The sequence below is a fragment of the Helicoverpa zea genome, chromosome 2 (assembly GCF_022581195.2).
Source record: "Helicoverpa zea isolate HzStark_Cry1AcR chromosome 2, ilHelZeax1.1, whole genome shotgun sequence".
Taxonomy (NCBI): Eukaryota; Metazoa; Arthropoda; class Insecta; order Lepidoptera; family Noctuidae; genus Helicoverpa; species Helicoverpa zea.
Genome location: NC_061453.1, coordinates 12406492 through 12432149, shown reverse-complemented (window position 1 = coordinate 12432149; position 25658 = coordinate 12406492). Strand labels below are relative to the sequence as shown.

General features: G+C 36.3%; 1 protein-coding gene across 1 annotated transcript in view; it reads left to right on the top strand.

The window, feature by feature from the left end:
- LOC124642958 (glypican-4) overlaps positions 1-25658 on the top strand; it is an 86224-nt gene that overhangs the window by 20317 nt on the left and 40249 nt on the right. The gene's annotated exons all lie outside the window — the stretch shown is intronic.

Below are 25658 nucleotides of genomic sequence, written 5' to 3'. Positions count from 1 at the left end.
ATCAGCATCCATTCGCTGATATGTGAAGAAAACTTCAAAACTCTCGGTCCGTAAGCCGTGACACCTTAAAACGTTTTCAAGCTTCAAAAAGCAAAATTTTACTAGAATATTCCAAAGCATTTCGCGACTTCGCAAACTTCGATCTTCAACGCTCAATATAACAGCGTTTATCGGGAAGTTACTCCCAAGGAATAAGTTTTCGAATTGCTTAAACTCGTATAAAATTTCTTCCGATATTCTGTGAATTTACTTTTATGTCGATTATCGATTCTTGAAATGCTGACTTTGAATTTGCGGAAATTTTATTCGTTGAGTGTCTGATAAATGGAGCACTTGATTTAAAGAGACTTATGTCATAGTCCGCATCAGCGCTTACCGGTCGTTCCAATTATTCTATCGTGGTTTTGCTTACATAAATGAATTTGACATTACTTCTATGGGGCTAACGTCAAAATTCTATCGCTGGTAAGCAAAACAACAGATAGATACAATATTGAGAACGGCTTCAATAGATTTATAACGCATAGATAATATCGGTATTCAAAAGATATGCCAATAGACATGTCGGATGTCTTTGTGCTGCAGTTTATTGGGCCAATGAATTTATGGTTAAAGAAAAGGTGAAGCGTGTAGAATTTGTGTTAAACCTTTTAAATTTCTAGCTCTGTACGTTAGTTACGAAAAACTAAGTTATTTTACTTGCATAATCAGTTCTTAATTGGCGTTTATACGCTGGCAAGACAGTAACTGTTTTCAAAGAGCTTGACTTTAACTGATTCAATTTCTTTTCTACTGCGGACATTTACTACAATAAATACTTAAGCTTGATTTAAGGCCAACACTTTCCATTGATTTCAGTGGACATTAATTTTATATCCAGATTTACGAGATCCGTCTATCAAAAGGATTTAATGCTTCTTAAGGCTCATAAACTTGATAACTTGTTCGTTTACTTATTTTTATCGAATCCTCTCCATTTCACGTGTTGTATTTCTATTGTATACAGTAATAGTCGTAAATTTCCATCTTTGTACATCAATTTGAGGGCAGACATTTCAAATTACCAGGCGGTGCTTCTGAGACCTCCCATGATGCCTTGTTCTAATAACATTTTATTATGATTGGGTTAGTTCTAGAAAAATCTTAGCTTAGATACGTACAGATGACATATTTCTTAATGTTAAGTTGTACTTGTTTGTACCAAACGTAAGTTTAAAAATAACAGCCGATTCAAAAGTTTGAACATCTTTTTAGAGGCTCGCCACTTGAGTGTCAAAAATATCTAAAATAAATTGTCACTTCTCTCCTTTTTACCATAGGGGTCCACAAAAGGTGTGCGGTAGGTTCTCTGTCCCTTTCTTATAACAGTTTTGGGTGTCGGCGTGCGCGCAGGTAGGGTGATTCACCCCTGTCGGTGACTCACTGACATTGACACTTCATGTTCATTCCATTGCATCTTGTGTACGACAGCTGCATTAACGTTTATAATTAATATGCCAATGGATCACGAAATATTAAGATTGCGGTTTCTATGTTTTGTTTAATTATTATTCTGTGATATCATCAACGTTGTTGAAGCATTACGCTAAGGTTTGTTGCATCATTTGCATCTAATATATTCTGAATTTGAACTTGATTTGATTCTCTTCTTAAGTTGTAAGAATTGAATTCCAAGTTTAAATCAGTTCTACATTTGAAATCAAAAGTCGTTTCAACATGGCGCATTTGACCGAACCTTTAGTTGCAGTGTATTGGTTGGCAGTCGGCAGTCCCTAAAGTCAGACGAGGTGATTTATGAAGCGCCTGCCGCGTGGTGGCGCCGACTCTCTTCATTCTTATTACAATCTTCAAATTAACCGTTTTATTTCTCATCTCTTCGTTTATTTTATTTGTTGTTGGGTGCGGAATTTATGCGGAGAAACCTCGGGTCTAGAGGTGGCGACTGTGGCGAGTAATTGAGCGAAAACTTTCGGGTCGACTTTTGGCATGGGTTTTATCAAGTTATTTTGCTTTAGATGTTTTTTATGTTGATGATATTTTAGTTTTAAGTATTTGATTCTTCTCATTTTATACTTACAAATAAAATTATCTCCATTTGCTAATTCTTTACGATGTTGAATTATAAAACTAAAACCCCACGAACACATTGGATATGAGGCAAACCGGTATAAAATGCACCTGTCTGCACATTCCAGTTAAGTGTAAAATTATTCATGAGCTAGGATCCTTTTAACTTCGTCTGCGGAAAGTTCTTGCATTCTTAGACACTATTTTTTTTTCGTCTGATTTTTAAATGTGTGGACATAAAGTTTTAGTGGTCATTTATATTATCAGAAACGTTTGATAAATAATCCATATTTTACCTAAACCCGTTACTGGTTTGAGCTGTATTTTTTACTTCTTCGTAATTCTCAAAACTTATCATCGACTAATCGATTTATTTTCCTGTTAGTTGCACCTTTACTTACTATTTATCAAGAATACTGATTTACAAAATGGGCCTTTTGATCCATCAGGCTATCAGTTTCGACCGCAAGCTACTAGTGTTATCCTGCGGTGTGACATAAGTACACAACACCTACAACTAAATTATATGCGAAATATCTAATCTTAGTTTGTCTTCGATATGTTTCCATGAATTACCGATTTGTAGTGCTAACGTAGTCAGATATTGAAGATAGTAGGGACTTTTTAGGACTAGTTTAAGCATAAGTTCCATGAATACTTGATAATAAAGAACTGGAAAGAAAAATAAGCTGAAAGGCAAAATGCATTCATTTTTAAGCAGACACTAGAGAGGCGTGAAAATCACTGAAAAGTTTTATTCATTGCGAGAAAACTTTTTGAGCAATTTTTCCTCACCAAACACAATTCGAAAATAGAATACGACCGTGTCTTTTGTCTTCGGCTTATTTAAATCCGTTCGAAATGAATTCTTTTTTCAAATAATTGAATACGACATAATTTGTAGACACAACTGCGTTTAGTTTACCAGTTGGCACAGGGCGGTGCATTGAGATTACGTTCCACATTCCACATTATACCACGTTTTGTTAGCAGGCTGTTTGAACTCGTTGTAATTATACATTTTGTTTCCAGGAATGTTTGAATGGAATCTAACGCTGTTGAATTTGTTTGTAGCGTGTTTAGTTTGATCTCTAAAGTTGGATACTTCCTTAGATAAAGTTTTTAGTGAAGTGTTGCCGTTGATCTATGAAATGTTTTGGTTTTATAAATGCCACCTCTTTTCTGTGCTAGCAGAGAAGTCTATAATATTTGATAGCGTCGTCGATGACGGTCACTGTATACCGCAATTTCGATTCTCTCTCAGTGTAAATATTTGTTTGATCAACAGATCTTCCGGCTTCGAATTTGCCTCGAGAGATACAGTTCGTAAACATTCTCGTGACACAAGAGGTATAAAATAAGACATGTTTCGAAGAATTAAAAACAATTAATTAATTATGTAACGTTATTCCCAAAATAATGATACTAACGTGTAAACCCACGATTACAAATGCTAAGATAAATAGTTTATGTATTTACTCTTCTTGTGTAAGTAGACTATGTAGGTCATTTGGCACGATATCGTGAATCCGGATTTCTCTCTGTTGTTACTATGAATGAGGAATTTATTGACGTGAATACTACGATTCTACGATCCTTTGGAAGTCTACGTTTATTAATTTGAAATTATAGTAAATTACTAGACGATTAGGTTACAAATAGCTTCAAAGAGTGATGATTTCTTGTTCGTAACTTGTGGGACATCATTCATTAGAATTTTCGCGGCTTGTAAGCAGCAAAGATTTAATGTGTGGGCGATATTATGTGTACAAAGCCAGGGAAATTACTTATTTAATGAGAGCTTAGAAGAATAAGCTTGTTGGTTATTATGGTCTCTCCTCACACCAAGATTTAACATATTATTACCTACCGTCGCAAAACCCATAAAGGTTTCAATTAGTTTTCTAAGCATATACGGGATCACCTTAGACCTTATTTTTTTTGTCTACAGATGCGTAATTAATTAAGTAAGCTATTTAAAATGTTTCTTACCCATTCGCTTCGGTGTTTACATGCCAGTTATAAACGAAGGCGTAAGTAATAAATGAACATACTTTAGGGCCATTCAATACCTTTTTTGGCGCACCTGGGTTTCTACAAGGATTTTAATTTCAACCGAGGTGTGTCGGTGTTTTAATAGTCTGTAATAGCTCTTGTTAATTAATGGTTTTAAAGTTTAAAGAGAGTAACTTTATGATGTTAAAGCTGTCAAATAAAATAAATATTGCGACACCTTCACACACGATGGGTTAGCCCCATGGTAAGGTATTTATTAGCTTGTGTAATTAGTGCTAATTCAACTGATAAACTTTTTGCGTTGTATATGCATACTTATAAATACATATTCAATATTATTTTATGCTCAATCCTTCTCCGTGTGAGAGGAGGCCTGTGCCCAGCAGTGGGACGATAAAAAGGCTGTAACACATTATAACACCCAGACCGCATCCAACAAGAATGCTCATCACACAAACGTTGACTGTACCGGGAATCATCAGTTCGGTAGTCCGGCATGATGACCATTGCGCCAACGAGGTTGTCAAAATTTTTCATCAACTTTGAATCAAATAGCCAAACAGTCAGCCTAATAAGGCAAATTAATGAAGAATGATGGCAACATTACCAAAAAATCGCCTAAAGAGGTTACAACACTTATTTCTCAACGGTTTAAAAGTGTTTCTGTAATACCGCCCACGGTACATGCTACCGTAAACAGTGTAGGTAAATTTACATTTGGTTTTGGACAAAATGCGGCGTCTATGCGCGTGCGCTTATTATCTAATCTGCATCGTGTATGTGCATTGTTCTCGGCTTTCGAGATGTGCCGACAATTATGAAATGTCTTTAATTGTTTGCTGAGTAACCTGGAATTTGGAGATTTGTTTTATGAATTGCTGTGCTGAAAACATTTTTGTTGAGCCCAAGGTCAGCAGTTGTAGTTACTCCAATAGAAAACTATATTTGAAAATATCATAGGTACAGACGCCAGCATGTCAAACTAGCCGAACCTGTCAAATTCCAATCGAACATTAACCTTCAATGATCGTGATAAAGTCCAAAATCTATTAGATATAATTTGGTAGGTTGATGTGTTGTCGTCTGTACATACTTAAAAGTTATAGTCCCAGCCCAGTGTTGCCATACAACAAAATAAATGCAATGACAGCTATAGCCCACGTCACACCGTAAACCCTTCCGCTGCAGCGGCAACGCATGACACACAGCGTCTATTTGCGGTGGCCGGTGGACGAGGTTGTATATCTTAGAGCATTGAACTACTGGAAGCGCCATGAGCACCAATCTCACTAAAATAAAGACAGTAAACTTACGTGCGGGAGCCGAGGCAAAAGTCGTGGTGGCCTAATGAGTAAAACAACAACCTCTCTAGTACGTGTGTGGGGTTCCATGCCAGGCAACAGGGTTAGGCAACCTGACATCACCAGCCGGCATAGAGCAAGCGTGTGTCATAGAAGACCTGGACCCAGCAGTAGGATGTTAAATTCAGATGATTATGATCGGCGAGGCAATGTAGCAAATAGTAATGAGTCATTAATGCATTTCGTTCGATCACATCATACCTATGATCTTAAGCAATGGGAATGGTACAGCAATAGCGTCTCCAGTTGCCTTAATTATCTAAGTTGTATATCGAGCTGCGCTCACAATACACCACCTTTGTTTACTTAACACATCGAGATCGCACCGGGAAACGGCTAAAGATAGCACACCACGCTAGGGTTGTGTTCGAAATATGAAATGTATTGACGGCTTAATCTTCCTAATGTTTGGTGTGTGGTCTATGGCTAAGAATAGACACTCATTTTAGTGTATGTTTCTGAGTGGTGATTAGGGATTACGATTATGGATATTTTATACGTCTACAAGTATTTATAACCAACAAACTGACTTAGGAACAATAGCTGAGTGGCTGTTTTGATTGGTCTCGTAAAATGCCAATTTGACAGTTGCCTGACACATCTCCTTGACAGTTGTCTATGGTCAACCTGAAATGAAATCCACCAAGAACATTAAGTTAAAAGCATTCACGCAAACAAATTAATAAAACCACAATCGCGATAACTGAGTAAGATAACAAGAAACTGTCACTTCGCTTATTTAAATCATACGTTCATATTTAATTTGGCGCGACAACTGTACCAAGCAGGTCTTGTCACAGTTCTTTTTTTTCATGAAAAGAGGTTGTATATAATTAAGGCCTCATTTATATTATGTTGCATCATTCAAGAGCATTTACCTTCTAGGTCACCGATAAAGATCGTTATGATAAAGATATATTTATATCGGTTTTCACAATATCCTGTATTGTCTATCCAATATCTGTTGACATTGTCGCTTTAATGTTTCCATATCAACATAGATAAGTAAACAATAAAGAGTAAAGTGACGCTTTCAATTTAGCAATCAAGCAAATGTATCTGCGTTTAGTATCGCGATAAGATATAGATACTTACTTAGTTGTGATTTCCTGATATGTAGTACTGTAAGTTAAGCACCCCTGCACTCATTGGGTACTTCAAATTAAGGTTTTATAAGAAAATCGTGCAGTTATTGAGGCGTTATGTAAGAACCTTTCCAAGAATTCTAAGTGGAGGCATCCCTTTTGTGAATTACGAAGTTTGATTTAAAAAAAGGTAAAGATTTGAAAATTCATAAATTTTTGTGAAAAACCATTATGAATGTTAGATTGAGAATTTTCGGTATAAACAGGATATTATCCAAGTGATCCACCACACATGATCCTGTAACTTACATTTTACCCATCCCCTTTTATCAGTTTTTCATCTCTGGCAACCCTGAGTAGAGCTCGTGTCGCCCCGGACGTAAAATTAACGTTATCATTAAAAATATAACGCACTGACATTATGCTATTTTAAGACGCTATGTAATGTAATGAGTCGACACTGAGTTTGTTTGAGTTATTATTTGATGTTCAATGCAGCTGGATACTGCGAAAGCGATGGCTCTGTACTACAGATCATTTAATCAGCCGGAGCCGCCATAAGCACAAAACTTAAAGGTCTGACAATTACAGCGTGGAAATTAAATGGTGGTCAGCTCACACATTATTATCGATCACATCGATACGACAAAATTTGCGAACACATAAACTCACACATCTAAATGCCTAGGAATAAGACCGCCCCGTTCTCCTTCTAGGTACTTTTAGCAAAAGCATGGCAATGACGTTACATGTTGGTTCAATGGTCTAAGAGCGAAAATTATGGCTCCGTACATTTAGGAAGGAATTATAAGGAAAGGGGCGTGAGTCAATTGTTTCCAGTCATACAATTCATACAAAAGCTAAGAGGAAGAAATATGTAATTATTTTTGCAGCTGGACCAAGTTAGGTGTTAGAGGCATACATTATGATGTCACAAGTTATTTTAATTACTCACGGGGCTATTGTTGAGGTTTTGCTTTAGGTATTTTTATTTATGTAGGTTACTATAACTTGCTCTAAAATGAAACTGAAAAATTTGGGTTAATTTCATGTCCTTTAAACATTAGAGATGCGCTAAATCGGGTAAAAAAGCTATTCCATATCTCAATGAATATTCTTTATATACTAACCTTACCTACTTATGACGGTTACGAAAAAACTGTATAATAGTTGCTACTTTTTGTCCCAAACTTAGAGAAATATCTCTCGACAACATCTGAAAAAAAAAAATATCTCTCATTCAAAATGTCGAAATTCCCAATTTATACAAACATAATAACAATGTGCACTCAAATGACGGGGCTTTAGTAAAACCTTGTCCTTTGTGGACTTGTAATACTCGAATTACTTAGCAATGAGGTAATAAACATTGTTGCGGATTGAACACCTTTAAACCGCGGATTAATGGCGGCCCTTCCTGTAGCGATGGGACAACTTACTATTTTTTTTATAATCGACTGATAGAACTCCTATTAGTCGATTATAGTCCTATTACTCCTCCTATTAGTCTTTTAGTGATATAAGGGTGATATGTAGATTTTGTGTTTTTGATTAGTAATATGGATTTCTAGGTATATTTGAAAAAATAATTAGGTTAGATGTGTTTTAATGAGTACCTAATTGAATTCGTAAAAGAATATTTTGTTTTGATCAGAACAATCCAGCATAAAATAAATGAGTAGGTATATCCTATAGGTATTTCTACGTAGATCAAATAAAATAGTAAACACCCTAGTCATTTATGTATTTAAAAAAAAATCGATGATATAAAGAGTCCAAATACATCACTATCTTCCTGTTTGAACAAATATTTTGTTGCTTCTCGCCTTGCATTGCAAAAAAGGTGCATTCCTAAACTTCAAAGGTACCTTTATCCAAAGTTTACTCCGATTGAAGATGAGGATTAGTAAGTTTACCGTTGTATTGTACATAGACCGATGTACACTCGCTGACAGTGGTGCTTACGAATTGTAAATGAACATGTTTTATTCATTAATGCGCGGACTCGTAAATGAAAACGCTTAAAGTAATTGAGCGTTTTGTTTTCGACTGTACTTTCGTTAATTATTGTTTGGTACCTAACTTCTAAATTATGAAGAATAATTCTTTAATCTTAAGAAGGTATAAAAGTTGTTTGATATAAGATAAAAACTTGACGTAAAACGTATCAATCTGATTCGTCGTTTCAAAAAGTACGAGATAAAAATTCCGACATTATCAACGAATATCAATTACTTGTTTAATTATATCAGCCACACCCACGCATTGAGATTACAACATCGTTTAACATAAATATGAATTAATTCAATTTTAATGGCGCCATTTAATATTGAGCTCGTTTTGAAATCCGCTTACGCAGACATGTTTATTGTAAGACAAATTAAGTTTTTTTTTGTTTAAGAGAACTATTTAGATAAGGTCAAAATAGCCAATATAGTAATATTTATATAATAATATAGTAATATTTATATTTATTGAACACCCACTGTTTCGAAACACACAATTTCGAAATTAAATAAATAATCTAAATATGTAAATGTAAAACTATCCACATAAACTTTAAAATTAACATCACATCGTGCACAAAATTAATTAAAATGTTCATTCAAACATTCCTAAAAACATCTGTAGGTATCAAATCTCATATTGTCTATGCTCCGATACTTCAACCTTTGTGCAAGCATTCTTCACTTGTCTCTTGTTCCGCACCGATACACATCGTTTTATTGAGTCTTCCATCCATTCTACAATATGTACTTACAAGTTAATGCCGCCCTTTATCCATAGAGCCCTCGACCTACAATAGTTAAGTGATTTCACGTATTTACGATCGAACGATAATATCAACATTGTATGTGTACTTAAAAACTCCTTTCTTTATTTTCAGGTAAAAACATCGAAAGTTGTTTATGGTGCTCGTAAGCTGACGTGTTGAGCCAGGTGGTATGTAATCTTGAGATGAAAAAAGTCTGCACTTGGAACACGTTTTGAGTAAAAGTCTATAAGGCATTTTTGGCCAATTATAAAAACCTGCCAAAACTAGGTAAACATTATGCAAGAGCAAGCAAAGTCTTAATTTGGTATAACAGTAGATAGGTAATAGGTCTCCACGAAGTTAATACACCAAGGGCTAACTTACATACAGCGAATAAGTAGGTACTTGAATAATATTATATTGTCAGCAAAAATATCCATTAAGACAATCAAAATTTTAAATACCTGAACACCAAAAGCTTAAAGCTTTGTGGTTAACGTTCTGTAACGTTCTTTTCTCTGTATGAGAAAATGCCTATCCCTGAAATGGAATCATAAAAAGGCTGATGGTGATGAAAAGCTGTGTTTAGTGAATTCTCATGGTCAGATTCCTCTGAAGTAGGTAAACGGTTACTTTAGTCAGAGTCTGCGATTTTGCAATTCTGACTCTGTTAACGGACTTTTGTTTCTGGCCATACTTCACGGAATCTTATAGAACGGTATTGTACGTATTTGTGGGCGAACAGTTGGCGCCATCCATCAGAGTTCGCACGCCATTAATGACACTAACTATTTACCCGTCTTCACGTGTGGTGTTCACACTGTTAGACGAAATTAATGAATGATGAAGTTCAAATTGAACTATGGTTTTAGCGTTAAGGATGTGTAGTAGTGTTTAGTAGGTGAGGTATTAAGACGATGCTCAAGACACTTGTTAAAGTCAAGTTGTTGGTCTAATTATACGGAGAAAATTACAGAAGACGTTGAAAAAAAAGTGAAAGGATCATTTAGAATGACAGATTTTCCGACGTGAACCTAAAATAAATTTTACTAAAGGTGGAATGCAAAATTCGCTTGATGCAATACATCTCTAATAATAAGTAAATAACTATAGATAGGAAGAATAGTTACGTTTGCTCAGCCATACTTGTGTATTTTCTCTAGGAAATAGAAAACCCAATCTCAAACTATCTCCAGGAAAACCCGCTAAAATCATCTACGCAGAACATATTACTCACAACACATCTAAAACACGTTACATAACGTAATTCACTAAATTCTCAGTAAAAACACCTAATAATAAATACCTACTAATATTTTCCTTGGCCGTCGACAGCGTCTGCTTCCATAGTACGCTGATACATCGCTGGGAAAACAAACGCAGGGCTTAAAGTAAACAAACATGAAGCGTCGATGGATAACTACCAACTATTTGGGCTCGAGGAAGGAGGATTGTTGTATGAAGTAAGGATTGATAGGCTCGCTAATATGATGGGTTAAACTTAGTCGGGAAAATGTGCCTTTGGCTGAAACTATTGGGTTACCTCTTGATTAGTTAGGTAGCGAGAGCTGTAATTCTCTTTTTTCTAAATTCAGTGTTGTTAGTATTTCTAACATAAGCCTAAAGAACCCGCTGTTGTATATAGACACAGTCTGACCGCTTTTTAGTGAAGTTCTGTCAGTCAGTACAAAAAATACTAGTTTCCCTTAAAAAAAATACTTAGTTTAGCTTCCTTGAAATGCCTTTACCACAGAATTCTATTCAATCAAGAAACTGCATATTCAAATACACATTTCAAAAATGGAACTACATTTTCGCGCCATACGCTCACCGCAACATTCAATTTCGTTGTACAAACATTATGGGACGCACAATATAACGCCTCCTTGCTCGCCGACCTATATACCTTTGTGGTCCAGGTGGGACAATGGCTTCAGAAGTGGCTCTTCACCCAGATAGACGAGATAGCATCGACCTCTCTCTACCTCACTATCATAGTATCTACCGAGCTTTTAGTACTGTTAGTACGCCCACGTTTCTAGAAGTTTCATTCAAAGTGTGTTTACAAAGTATAGTGCATTAGCTACTAGACTCAAATTGTAATAAAAGTTTTCAGTTTTTATGCTCTAGTTTTATGGAAGTCTTTTTGTCTAAGCGGCAAAATAATTCTATCCTGTCTATACCTCCATTCAATCAATGAGGTCTTTGACATTATCTATGGTTTACCTTCTAATCTCGAAGGTTACATGCCGACGTAGTAATATTGCATGAAATTGGGTTAATAGCGAGTCACGGCATCGGATCGATGATCATTTCGCGCTTAAGATGAGCAAGCGATAATTAATAGTGGGTTGTTATCGCTAGACTGCAGACTATTACTAGTATTAGCTTAATTACTAATTAATTATACAGGTTAAATACAGTGGCTTCAATCAAGGGCACTTAATCTCATTGGTTTTCATCATCTGCCTAGCCTTTTCCCAAATCTGTTGGGGTCAGATTCCAATTCCACTGGAAGCGGCTGAGTACCAGTGTTTTACAAGAAGCGGCTGCCTATCTGACATCCCTAAGCCCAGTTACCCGGGCAATCCGCAATATCCCCTGGTAAGACTGGTCCAATCCGGTTTTCGCTAACCTAAAAATTAGAAGTTGTTTTAATATCTACGAATCGTGCGATCAATTCAGATATTATTATAATGAGATGAGTTCATTTCAAAGTCTATTATCTAGAAGTAAAATAAAAATAACATTCTTATATCTCACTGACAGATGCTAGGTGTAAACCATTCGAATCAGGCAGGGGCCATATTGCTAAAGATTTTTATATTTTATAGTTTAGTTACTAGGGGAAGTCTGGCCATGTGGGAAATATAAAATTAGATAGCACTACGTTGAATATTCTTAAAGAATATTGGTGTTGGCAGATTGCTGGGAAAGCTTTTTAAAGTATCAGAAATAATTTGGCTTTCAGTTAGCCTAGTAATGGTTTCTTTGGGAGTAAAGAAGGAAAAATATACGTTTGGTTTTTGGGGACATATTTTTTTTTCTTGATTTCAGGCATTTATATGGCCCATAGAAAATACAATACATAAATAATAAAATATAACAATGTATATTCTAATAAACGAATACATATCCATTTACAGAAATGAACATAAAACAACCAATTTTTGTTTGAAAGGAATTTTATCAGATTTTCCGTTACAAAAATCAATGCGATATTTTATATTATCTTATCAAATCTCATCGCCATCAACGTAATAATATTATAAAAAATATCTGATGCATTCAATTCAAAATGTCGTTGATATTGCAGAACGTTGGAATTTCAAATATCGAACGACGAACTTCTTATGAACTATTCCAATTTGCATGTTGGGGATTGTTCGGGATCTGACATTAATTTACTCGCCTTGCCGAGATATTATGGACTTTGGCACAGTTTTTATTACTTATGTACTTCCTTAATAAACCTGGGTGAACTGAAAAGTACAATTAGGTTCAAAGTTAACTTGGATATCAACAGATTTTTGGTGATTTGATTCTTCAATGTAGTAAAAGTCTTGTACGTGAATTTTATGTGGCAAAACTCCACACCCGTCGAACTCAGGACTACAATCACAGATTATCAAGGGAATTTATCTATGTTAAGTGCAACTCCAAGTTAACGCCCACTTTAGATGCAACGTGTGACCGCCTAAGGGACATTTTGTTACATATTTAGCTACGATAACGAGCTCGTCAAAAGACATATCCCTTTTCTTACTAACGTGTTCGTCAAGAAGTTAAAATAACGTCTAATGACCTCGTAACCGTTGTGATTAACTCATAAATTAAACGCGACGAACTGTCTGAGGTTTGTCTGTGGTTGATAAAAAAAGATACAGTTGTTGTTGTTTTGTTTTTCTATTTGTAAACATTAGCTGGGAATGGGAACACATTGTAATATTACTATGCTCGCGTAAAACGATTAGCTCTGCTATTGTTTTTACTGTTTATATGGTTATGGTTTAATTCTATGCGCGGCGTTTTCTGTCGTCGGTCTTTTAAAATAAGATCTTAATCTACAGTCTCACGCTGTTAAGTTTATTGTTGTTTATTTGTGTGGTGTATGACATTTATTCAACAATATTCAATGGAAGGGCGACAATAGTTATAACTCGGTTTACGACCGGATGCGGGCGCACACACACCTATTTGTCAATGTATGAATAGCCTAACGAAGTGCCCACAGATAATTAATTAGCGGTTTTAATACGTGAAAGGTCTGTTATTTTTTTGCCATTAACGAAATATATGATGAATTTAATAAATTAAAAATATCTTATCGCTTATAAAGATAAGTTATAAAGACTCCGTGACGATCCCGGATCAGAATAGGACGTCCCCATCTCTCTCCCGCGGGTGTCGTAAGAGGCGACTAAAGGGAACCTAAAGGCCAGTACATAACATCTGTACTTTGGGCCACCCGCACGGTGACGGGTAAATCACCACAATAGCATTCCCAAAGAGGGTTGGTGTCAGGCAGGCGGCCGACCATAAAACCTAAGCCAAAACTTCTGCAGCATGGGGAAAGAAAATATAGTTATGAGCGATAGGGCTAGGGCGTACCCCACAGGCGACGCGCAGGAGCAGCACCCGGCTCCTGTGGGAAATGGACAAGGGTTGTCGCACCATAACGGGCGGGTGCGACGTAAGATGCGAGCTCGAAGTGTGAGAGAATTGAGATTGAGGTATGCGAGTTGGAATGTAGGAACGATGACTGGAAGAGGAAGAGAGCTAGCAGATGTTTTGAAAAGGCGACGAATAAATGTAGCGTGAAAAACTGCGTGGAAACCGGCTGTCGTGGTATGGGCATGTGATGCGGAGGGATGAGAGTCATGTTGTGAGGAAGGTGATGAGTATGAATGTGGACGGATATAGGGGAAGAGGAAGACCAAAGAAACGATGGATGGATTGTGTGAAAGTAGATATGGTAAGAAAGAATGTTACTTGTGAGATGACGGCAGATAGAAGAGTATGGAAGAAGAAAACATGCTGCGCCGACCCCAAATAAAATTGGGATAAGGGCAGGAGGATGATGATGCTTATAAAGATAAGTTATAATGAATTTAATGAAATAACAAATTAATTATTCATATTTTTTTTTATATAATTTTAATAATGAAACCTTGCAAAAATCGTTCGTATCGTTCTGTTTATCTACTAATTTGCACAATAATTGTGCTTATTTAATTAATCAAGGCTTTCTATGAAACACGGCCTAATTTTTCAATCTAATTAATTAAGAACACCAAAAAGGATGATAAGCCTTCTTAAAAACAAATCATTATTTATAATGATCAAAAACTAGTGTTGCCTATTTCGACGATAACAACTCATTAAAACCTCCATAGTACTTGTGTAAGGACTAATGAATGAGTATGATTTATATCCCCTTTGTTTAAAAAGTAAGCCGTGCCATCTGCCATTGAGTTTGTTAGCACAAAAACATTGAAGTTCACGCAAGACGTGCGTCGTAACTGTTCGCAATAATGCATCAAGTAATGATGGGTTGTCAGTTTACGACCGGCATGTAACCATTTTCCCTTGAACAACATTTAATACTCGCACTGGAATACAAGGCGCTGATTTAAAATCCTTTCTTTTCGTGTTCCAACTTTAATAAAATATAAATATTTTGTATTATTTATTAAATGACGGTTCTTTATTTGAATTTGACACTTGTTCGAATCTTCATTTTCGCGCGCTCTCACTATCAAACATTTTTTTCTTAATATTACCACTATTCTTTGTAACATGCAAAAATAACTGGTCCGCAAACTAAAAAACAAAGAAATTATTTTTTTTTACATACCTAACATACTAAAATGTCGTTATGTAGTTACTAGGTTGGTAGGTATCATGTATGCCAGTGCATATGCAAGCATAAAATGTAAATGCAGGCTCAGCGTTTGCATTTGCGTCGCTGAACAGTAGTTGTAGAACAATGGCCAATAAAATGTATTCTATACTACGAGTGTGCTAGTAAAGTTACCAAGACGGATCGCTAGGACTTTTGTTCATATTTAGAAAGTTTCTTTAACTTTTAGGAGAAGTGGGTAAAACCATGTAGGAATACTTTTTAACTGACTTCCAAAAAAGGGGGTTTTCAGTTTATTGTTATTTTTATTTTCAAAAATAATAAAAATAAATAATTTTAATGATTTTCTAACAACATCATTGGACAAAAATAGTATAAAGTATATGTAATCGACATTTAAAGAAACATGAACGCATGCTGGTTTTATATGACGAGGCCTGTTAATTTTGCAGAAATTGTTATTCCTATAGGCGGCATGTTAATAGCTGTACCGCTAGTTAAAGGAGTTATTATTTATTCGTCTCTTAAGATATTGTATGGAATTCAGAGTCAAATTGAAATTGAATAAAGGTACGTTTTGAATTCTTGCTGCCGACTGCAACTGCCGTGACTGCATGAAGTCTTGGTTACTGGTTTGTATGTATCATATCTGAAATCAATATCTGTCAGCGACTTGACGTGCTGCTGCCGCTTCGATCCAAAACGGTTTCATGTTAATACATACCAACCAGCAGTGCAGTTGCGGCCGACTTCATGCAGTCACGACATGTGCAGTCGGCAACAAGAATTCAAATCGTACCCTAACACCTAAATAGGTATATCTTTTCAAGAGAACTCATTGGCATACCAACGTCTCCTCGTTCTAAAACAAAAGACGTAAAGTACGACAAAGAGTGTACATTTTTGCATTTTTATTATTAAACGGTTTTATTTAGCTCACCCAGTTTGTTTTATTCATTCTTGGGTCAAATTTAGTAATTCAAATTTCACCCTCTTCCTGTCAACCGATTAATCTGAAATTTTGTATACACCTTTAATTCCGATGACAATACAATATAGTAATATCAATAACATTGTAAATCCAATATGGCCGCCGGCACAAAATGGCGGATAACGTAGATTTTATCAATCCCATCAATATGGGTATCAAATGAAAGTTCTCAACCAGTAGAATACAATGTACTATATAAAATTAAAATCCAAGATGGCGGCCTCTACAAAATGGCGGATAACTTAGGTTCATTTGATACCCATGTTGATGGGTCTCAACAAGTAGAATACAATTTACTATGCAAAATTGAAATCTAAGATGGCCGCCGCTACCAAATGGCTGATAACAATTTTTTATCAATCCCACCAATATGGGTATCAAATGAAAGGGCTTCACAAGTAGAAAACTGTCAGTAACTCCAGCGGGGCCCAACAGGGCCAAGGCCTGCCTGGACTGCGAGATTGTTTGAAAGAGTTACCGCGGCCCTGGTACATAAAAGGCCTACGACGGAACAAAACGGTTCTTAGTCAAGAGTCTGGCAGTCCCTCACCGCTGCTGACCCACAGCAGGAGAGGTCATGTGATGATTTTTGGGGTCGTTAAAAAAAAAAGTACCTGGAAGGGCTATGTATTGAGGAATTAGATTGTAATAAATTATCAGGTAAGAGACCGTGTAATAATGATGCACTAAATGAATTAGATAGAATGAGGAATATTCGGTAGGCATTTTCATTAAATACTAAAAACTAGAAAATAAAAAATCGGTAAAAAAACTTTTAAGTTAAACGGTTTTATCTTATGTGCACTGAAAACTAGAAAATAAAAAAATAGTTACTTACCTGTCAACCTACGTAGGTGGTCTTGGTCATATTAGACTAAAATAAAAACGTGGGGCCCCTCTGAAATCCTACCTATGGCAAAGCATATCTTTATACTTTGGTAGATCATGAGCTCGGCGTTCGCTGGTGAAGCCGCTACGGCTGATTTATTGATTGTCAAAATCTCCAGTTACGATTATAGTAAGTCGATGCAATCCACACCTATTATACCTCTAGAAGAAAGTACTACAGCAACAGTTAATGGGCCCCACGTTTTTATTTTAGTCTAATATGACCAAGACCACCTACGTAGGTTGACAGGTAAGTAACTATTTTTTTATTTTCTAGTTTTCAGTGCACATAAGATAAAACCGTTTAACTTAAAAGTTTTTTTACCGATTTTTTATTTATGAATAATAATTTAGGTACAGACATGCGCTAAAGTTGCACTCAGACATCTGCCTGGAATTCCTTGAACAATAGACGATTTATATTCTACAAAAGTGTAAAAAATTTGTAGAATAGGTGTACTTAATGCCTGCAGTCTTTTGTTTTTTTTTTATTTGCACCATGTCGGGACTGTGATCTCTATCATTGTATGAGTCACTTTTTTAACGTCAATAGGTACATACCTATTTAACATGACCAGGTATTTTTGTCAATGACCTTTAAAAATAAGGCTGAGCTATTAAATCGGTTTCTTACCAAATTATTTTTATTTTGGTAAAATTAAATAAGACCTAGAATATAAAAAAAAATACCGGCTAGTTACGTAAGTGCCTAATTATTGTGGAGTAAAGACTCTGAAATAAAAGCCTATTTCAGTTGACCTTTAGAAGCTGTTAGTAGAACAAAAGCAGGTTTGAGAATGCGGAAATAATGTCAGCAAATACAATATAATTTTAAGAAAGCAATAACTTCAGTTATACTGATCGAGCCAATAAAACAATTCAATTTGCTCGCAATGTGAACAGCATTCCGACTCGTTAATATTCCCGATTCGTCCAACGAACGATAACAATCTCGGGTGCTCCTAAATTTTACGACATTTTTATTATTTCACAAGCGGCACTTACAAAGTGATTCTCAAAATATAAACATGTGGCGACAGAACGACCAAAAAGTCTTAAAACATTATTTTTTTTAATATGGCAACCGCGACTCGTGATAACACCCTGTGCCACGAAACGATTTTAGTTAAAAATTAAATAAACACGTTATCCCATCGTAAAGTATCGATTTTATAAATGTTTTCAATTTATTAATTTTATTACACTGTCCGCACAAATATTTTAAATACCTAACGAAGTAAAGTAGTTCACGTTTATTTCCATTTTTAAATTCCGTGCTGCGTCGCATTTATTACAAAACTAATCTTCCTTAACGAGTGAAAACTGTATCTAATTTCACTTTCAATATCCGTCGATTCAAGCATACAGACACTTTCTTTTATTTAGTTTACGTACATTATGTACAAAAATAAAGTATAGGTAGTTACCTACATCTGCTTGGCGCTGGCATTATGTTGCATTTTCCAAGTAATCTTCAAGACAAGATAATGTACGACTAAGCGGGTGTTGCACGCAAAGACTACACTTGCATGTCTCTGAAATTACAATTCCTACGAAACTCCGATCAACAATAAAAACTTCCAGCTAATTAATTTCAAATCTGTAACAAGAAGAAGTGAAAAACGGCTCAGTTACTCTCGTAACGTCTTCTCTTATTACAAACGTAATATTTAGTAGCGTTTATTGACCAATAAACAGGTGTTATATTTCCACTTCGCAGAAAGTACTTGACATACTTTAACGTTATAAGCGTCTAATTTAAAATATCCAAGAATGTTTAGCTTTTGCTTGTAAAAAGAAAATATGAAAAAGTCACAAGGGTGAAGATAAATCCCGGAGCGAAAATAAAACGCAAAGCAAAAATAAGCGGAGTTCTAAATAAAATGTCGGCCAGCGGTAAGGGCACTCTTATCGCGGCCGCTAAGTGGGGTAATCATTTCATTTCATGCTACTCAGGCTCTCTAAGCGTTAATATTTTCGCAGCAACCCCTCAAACTCAGGGCTGCCACCTATTTACATATTGAGACGTCGTTTTATTTGAAGAAAAGGTTATCTGATCGCTTTGTAAGTTTTCTGTTTCATCAAGGAAGTGTTTTACTTTACGGCTATTTTATTGTCGTGCAATTAGTGCCACTGAATTTAGAGAGAATGGTGACAGGAGTGTACAATGAATCTGGTCACATAGCTGTTACCGTTAAAATATGAAAGCATCACGAATAATCTTAATAAATTATAGCTTTAAAAATAATCGAATCACATAAGGAACCTATCATTGCTACGGTAGAGAACAATGAAAGACATAGATTTCTCATTACTCAAACCCATCAGACGCTATTGTTCCCAACAACAGTAACAACACTATTTGGCATCCTCGGTCATCGCACTATCCAGGTATCGATTATACGTAATCGATAGTGACCCAAACCGATTATCTGTAATGGAATGATATAATTTCCAAATAGGCACCTTGTACGCTGTTTATTTGTGAAAACTACATAATAAGAGACACGGTGCCGGCGACCACCTGCGTAGGATACATTAGGTCGAAAATTATAGACTGTGAACACGAACCGCGGCGGGCGGACACTCGGAGAAATGTCAAATGACCACGCAGGTACTAGCGGCACAACACTACCGAGCCGAAAGACTTTGACCCTACCGTATGTATTCGAAAGTTCATTTTTAAGGCGTTTTAATTTTGTGTGTGGTCAGTCAATATGTATCACAATTTCAACTTATCAACGCTTTTGAACAAACTTTCTCCACGTTCTAGATAACATGAACAAACAAAACCAAAGTTATTTCAATATCAAAGTAGGCTCTAAAAAAGGGAATAATGTAATTAACGTTATCGTTTAAGAATACTTTCTCATGCAATAAAATAGAGTTGACACAATAATCTATCGGGGGCCATTGTTTGCATATCTTACGTGAGACGGATTACCGCGATTACCGTTCGAGTTATAATAGTACACGCACGTTAGTAAGCTGTAGTAGGTATGAAAGAGAAAGGGCACATAGAAACTTTGTTGTAATTATATGGACCACCCGGGTGATCTCGCGCCGACTATTACAGAATGCTTTTTGTAGGAAAATGATAATCGACAATGAAGTCATCAAAAGGAGTTGTTCGAGTCTCTAATCGACTATGGTCTTATTTTTATGTGATGTTATAGTTCCCTCGGGGTAGACCACCTCTTTTCGGTGCGTGGAACAGAGCAATAAAAGTAGACGTAACGGGCAGTGTTGCCAGTGTTAATTCGTGATACTGGCCGATTGTTTATTTTTTTAATAGACAAATGTTTTGCGGTATTTTAGTAAGTTAGTTTTTAGTCTTGTTGGCTGTTTGTTGTGTGCGTGACAACTGAACATCTTATGGCTTATGCACACGTCGTGAACACTTGTGTTTGCTGATGGATAAGTAATGAATGGCTTCATGTATCTCCGTTATGAGTTTCTGCGATTTATAACAGTAGTCTGGCTAATTAATGCTGAGTAATAAATGGTTAATTAATTGTATTTGCCTAATGAACAAAACCGAGGAAGTGTAAATATAATAAGGGAGTTACGTTGTGGTTGTTTTATATGTTGTTTTGGTTTTCATTGTTTTTCGAATGAAACTGTAAATGAATAACTACTTCCCACAATAAAACCAAGAAAATAGAAATGTGCACTGGTAAAATAAATTGCACTACTAGGTATTTAATAAACATTAAAGTGTGGTCAGAACGTATAGAGGTATTTTAATAATGTAATTATTTTCCTCATTCGTGTTCCATTCCCAGAAGAAAGTACTTACAACAAACGTACAAAACCGTTCTAATAAAACCTCTTTCATGAAAAAAAACTGCGCAAAGCAACGATTCAAACATCGAACACCAAACCAATAAAAAGCAAATCACTAATCGTCGAACAAATTCGTATTTTTATCGATTCCATTAATTATAATCGATGCCTATAATCGTCAAGACTACAAATTAGCTTTGAATAAACCATCAATGTGGGGGCGAGTGTTTCCGAGCCGGAAGAATCGTCCGGCTGTGAAGCGTTCCGGGCGATTCCGTTTTCCGGCAAGCACAACACTGACCCTGTATTGCTTGTTTATGGTGCTGTTATGTTATATGGCCGTCCATATGGCCAGTGTGCTTAAGAAATAATGAAGGACTGAAATAAGGTTGCATGGTGCTAGCTTTCTTTTCTGGTCAGGTCATTCTTATAGATGGTTCTCTTTAATTTTCAGGAGACGGAACTTTTTCATGCACCCTTATAAAAATCGAGTAAAAGGCCTAACTTCATAGATTCTTTTAATCAAGATTTGTTCGATAGTTTTAGCATTGGATTTATTAAAAAGACACTAAATAATTTATCAACCTTGTCTAAGCAATTTTATAAAGCCTGTATACTGAATTACTTTATGATATTATTTGGCAACACGTCAGTCTCTTGAGAATATTCAAAAGGCACAAGTTAGTAAATACGCAAGTGTACTAGACTAATAAAATTATTAACGTTAGCTGCTAGACTGGAGATAAACCTGATCTCCCTAGGCTCTAACATACATAATGTAACGATGGCTTAAGTAAATTCAATTAATATACTGTTAGTATTTTCTCATCTATTTCATGTGAAAGTCAAATGTAGCTGTAGTAATTTTCTTTAATTACATAAATACTCAAGTTTGGCACTTTTATTATCATTTGGTTACACCATGTTTATGTGGATTGGTAACGTCAAAACTTAGGTCCGTAAATGTGATTTATTTATATTACAATTTAATGGAAATATATCATCCAAACTCAAGATTAAAACCTCATCTATAATTCAAAGCGAAACAATTTTCTAACAACAGCTTAACCCTTCCACCGCCGTGCCTCGTGAGTCACGGTCGCGAGCTACATAAAATTATCTCAAGTCAACGGTGAGGCGTCGGCGGCTTCCCCGACAGACGGTACAGATTTATTGGACGACTAATTTACGTAGAATTAAGTGCCCCACTCCATGCGAAGCTAAAACTAAGCCAGAATAAGTTATTTCCAAGTCACTAATGAACACATTACTGGCCGCATGAGTTACATTTTTATCTTTATTACTCTATGGTACCCCCATTAAATTCAAAAGTCGTACGTGTCTCGTGCTTAATGATAAGCAAGCAGGTTACGATTTCTCAATTTACTCTAATTATTTAGCTGTACCTTTTGACGCCTAAATTGGCACCTGTCATTTTTGTTTTGCAAGAATTCATTATAATTAAACGGCCCGTTCTTACCCACTTCTCTTTTTTGAAGTGAACGATATAAAGAGTTGAGAAATTATTAACGGTGGAGGCTCGCCTCAAAGAAATTATGTGCAGACCGGCGCCTCGGCAGCCATCTTAGATTTCCCACTTTATATTTAGTTCACAATAAATATGTCGAAGATTAAGTTGCATTTATAGCCGGGCCTACACGCGTGGACCGTCCAGCGGCGAGGATTTACGTCCATTGCTTCCTTAGTAACAAGTTAATCGAAGCTCATAAATGTGAATGCGGCGATGGTAGGAGTTCTTTATTATACCGTCGAGTGTTAGGCGGCGTAAAACTTTGTGGTCATTTGGTGGCTTGCAGGTGAATGGTTTGCTTGTAATATGGGTTAATATCGTCGTGAATGTGATAGGCCGGGTTTTTGGACTTGTTTCGCAGGCGAAACCGCTAAACTATCTGTTGCCGCCATGTAAACGACGGCATGTAAACCGGCGACGCGCTGCGCGCGCCGCTGAACTTTTGTCTGTCATCAATTTTGTCATGGAAGAAAATTTTTCTTTTCGTTTTTATTTGTCTCAATGAATTGTATACGATTATATTATAATAAACGATTATAATAAACGAATATATGCGTATCAAACATGGACCATCGAGCCACATGAAGCCTCGCATCGAATCGAGCATCGAATCAGCAAGAAACGGTCAGGCCGGTCGTTCCTCTTCTTCCTATCCTTTCCGTTTGTGTCTAATATCGTGCTGTATTTCAGAATTGCAGTTCGTAAACCTACCAATATGTGCAGTACGTGGTGCCTGTCAACTTGTATTTCGCTGTTGGTGTTTATACGTGAGTAACCGTCTCTTTGTGAACCGCCAAGATGAGTGACGAGGAATACGGTGAAAGTAATTGTTCAAATGTAGGTGATCTCAAAAAACAAAGGGGTTCTTTAAAAAGGCGATTAACGTTATTTGAAAAGTATGTTAGCAAGTACGAAAATGTAACATTATCCGAACGACAGCAAGCTGAGCTTAGTTTACGAATGGAATCGGTTACAAATGTTCTTACGTCTTTTAATAGAATTCAAGATAAAATCGAGCAATTAATAGATGAGGTTGAGTTAGACAAACAAGTTGAGTATAGAGAAGCTTTTGAGGACCAATATTTTAGTATTATGGCAATTGCCAAATGTTTAACCGATGTTGCAAAAGTTTCAGGTAAATGTGATAATTTACATTCTATGCCAAATAAAAGTTCAATTAAACTACCTCAAATTATCCTCCCCTCATTCGACGGTTCGTATGATCACTGGCTCGAATATAAAAATTCATATTTATCTATGATACATAAGCGGACCGATTTAGATTCAATTCAGAAGTTCCATTACTTAAAGTCTTCGCTTACGGGTTCCGCACTCCAAATAATAAGTGCATTGGAGTTCACTGCAGCCAATTATACTCACGCATGGGAGCTTTTGGAAAATAGGTACCATAATAACCGATTGCTTATTCACAACCATGTCAAATCTTTGTTTACTGCACAATCTATCAACAAAGAATCTCCTTCGTTAATTAGGAAATTGATCGACGTAGTTTTACGTAACTTGCGAGCGCTCAAATCTCTTGACGAACCGACGGACACCTGGGATACTTTAATAATTTATATTATCGTATCGAAACTCGATTCAGCTACTGAGCGTGAATGGGAGAACCATAAGGGCACGATATCATCGGATTTTAATAAAACTAAAATAAAATTAGATGATTTATTGAATTTCTTACGTAATCGGGCTGACATGTTGGACATGATTCATAACAATCATACTCGAAATACGAATAACAAGCCTAGTAATACGTCTGAGGTCAAAAAACATATTAGTGCCGCCCATATACCGCAGTTACATAGTTTTGTGTCCACGCGTAACAATAACAATACGATTAAACCCGAAAAATCGAAGAATGTTTGTGTTATGTGCGGTGAAAAGCACGCATTGTTTATATGTTTTAAATTCCTAAATTTAACAGTTTTTGACAGAATTAAATTCGTTGATAATACGAGGGATTTGTGTCGTAATTGTTTACGTACAGGTCACACAATTTCTGAGTGTTTGTTTGGGCCATGCAAGCAATGCAAGGACAAACACAATACTTTACTACATAAGGATAAAAGCCATGTTATTGCATCGGTGCCGGCAGCTTCAACGGCGAGTGTTGATAGGGAGCCGGTTTCTGTCGTTTCATGTGCTTTGAATTTTGTAGACAACACCAGTGCCTCGCCAATCGAAAATGCGTCTTGTGTCTCAGTACCACAAGTGTTATTGTCGACCGCGATAGTTGAGGTTCTTGGTAGTGATAACAAATACTATACGGCTCGCGCACTAATAGACGGTGGTAGTCAGAATTCTTTCATTTCGGAAAGGCTCTGCCAACGTTTAAACGTATCATTAATACAGTCCACTATACAAATTGCAGGTGTGGGAAAGTCGGTTTCACACTGTAATAAATTATGCGATATTACCATGCGATCAAAAACGAGTAACTTTAACATTCAATTGCAATGTTATGTTTTGCCGAGAATTACAACGAGTTTGCCGGCATCTCATATTTATTACGACACACTCCTCATCCCGGACAACGTATGTCTCGCGGACCCCACGTTCAACATTCCATCAGAAATCGATTTGCTGATTGGTGCTGACGTTTATGGGGATTTATTGGAAACGGATAGAATTCGATTAACAAACGGCCCATACCTACAAAACTCGAAGGTGGGTTGGCTAATTTCAGGTCCTATATTTACAACCAATTTACGCGCTAGTAAAGTTCATTGTCATTTTACACAACAGTCGAATGTTGATACACACTTACGTAAATTTTGGGAGCTAGAAGAAGTTGTAAATTCGGGTTCGGTATTAACCGAAGAAGAACGTCAGTGTGAGGAATATTTTGTTAAAACCACTACACGAGATAATAGTGGCAGGTTCTCAGTTCGAATACCATTGAAGGAATCAGCTGATGTTCTTGGTGATTCATACGAGAGGGCAAAATCACGTTTCTTGTCATTAGAGCGGAAATTAGATAAATCCCCTTCGTATAAAAGGTTATACAGTGACTTTTTACGGGAATATAATGACCTAGGGCATATGTCTAAAATAAACGAATACGCATGGCCGCATTATTTCCTACCACATCATGGGGTATTCCGCGAGCACAGCACTACAACAAAACTTCGTGTAGTGTTTGATGCTAGTGCCGCAACCACCTCTAATAAGTCGTTAAATGACATACAGATGATAGGCCCTCCTCTACTAAACGACATCTTTTCCATTTTACTTCGTTTCCGGCAGTATAAATATGTTGCCAGTGCTGACGTGGAGAAGATGTATAGGCAAGTGCTT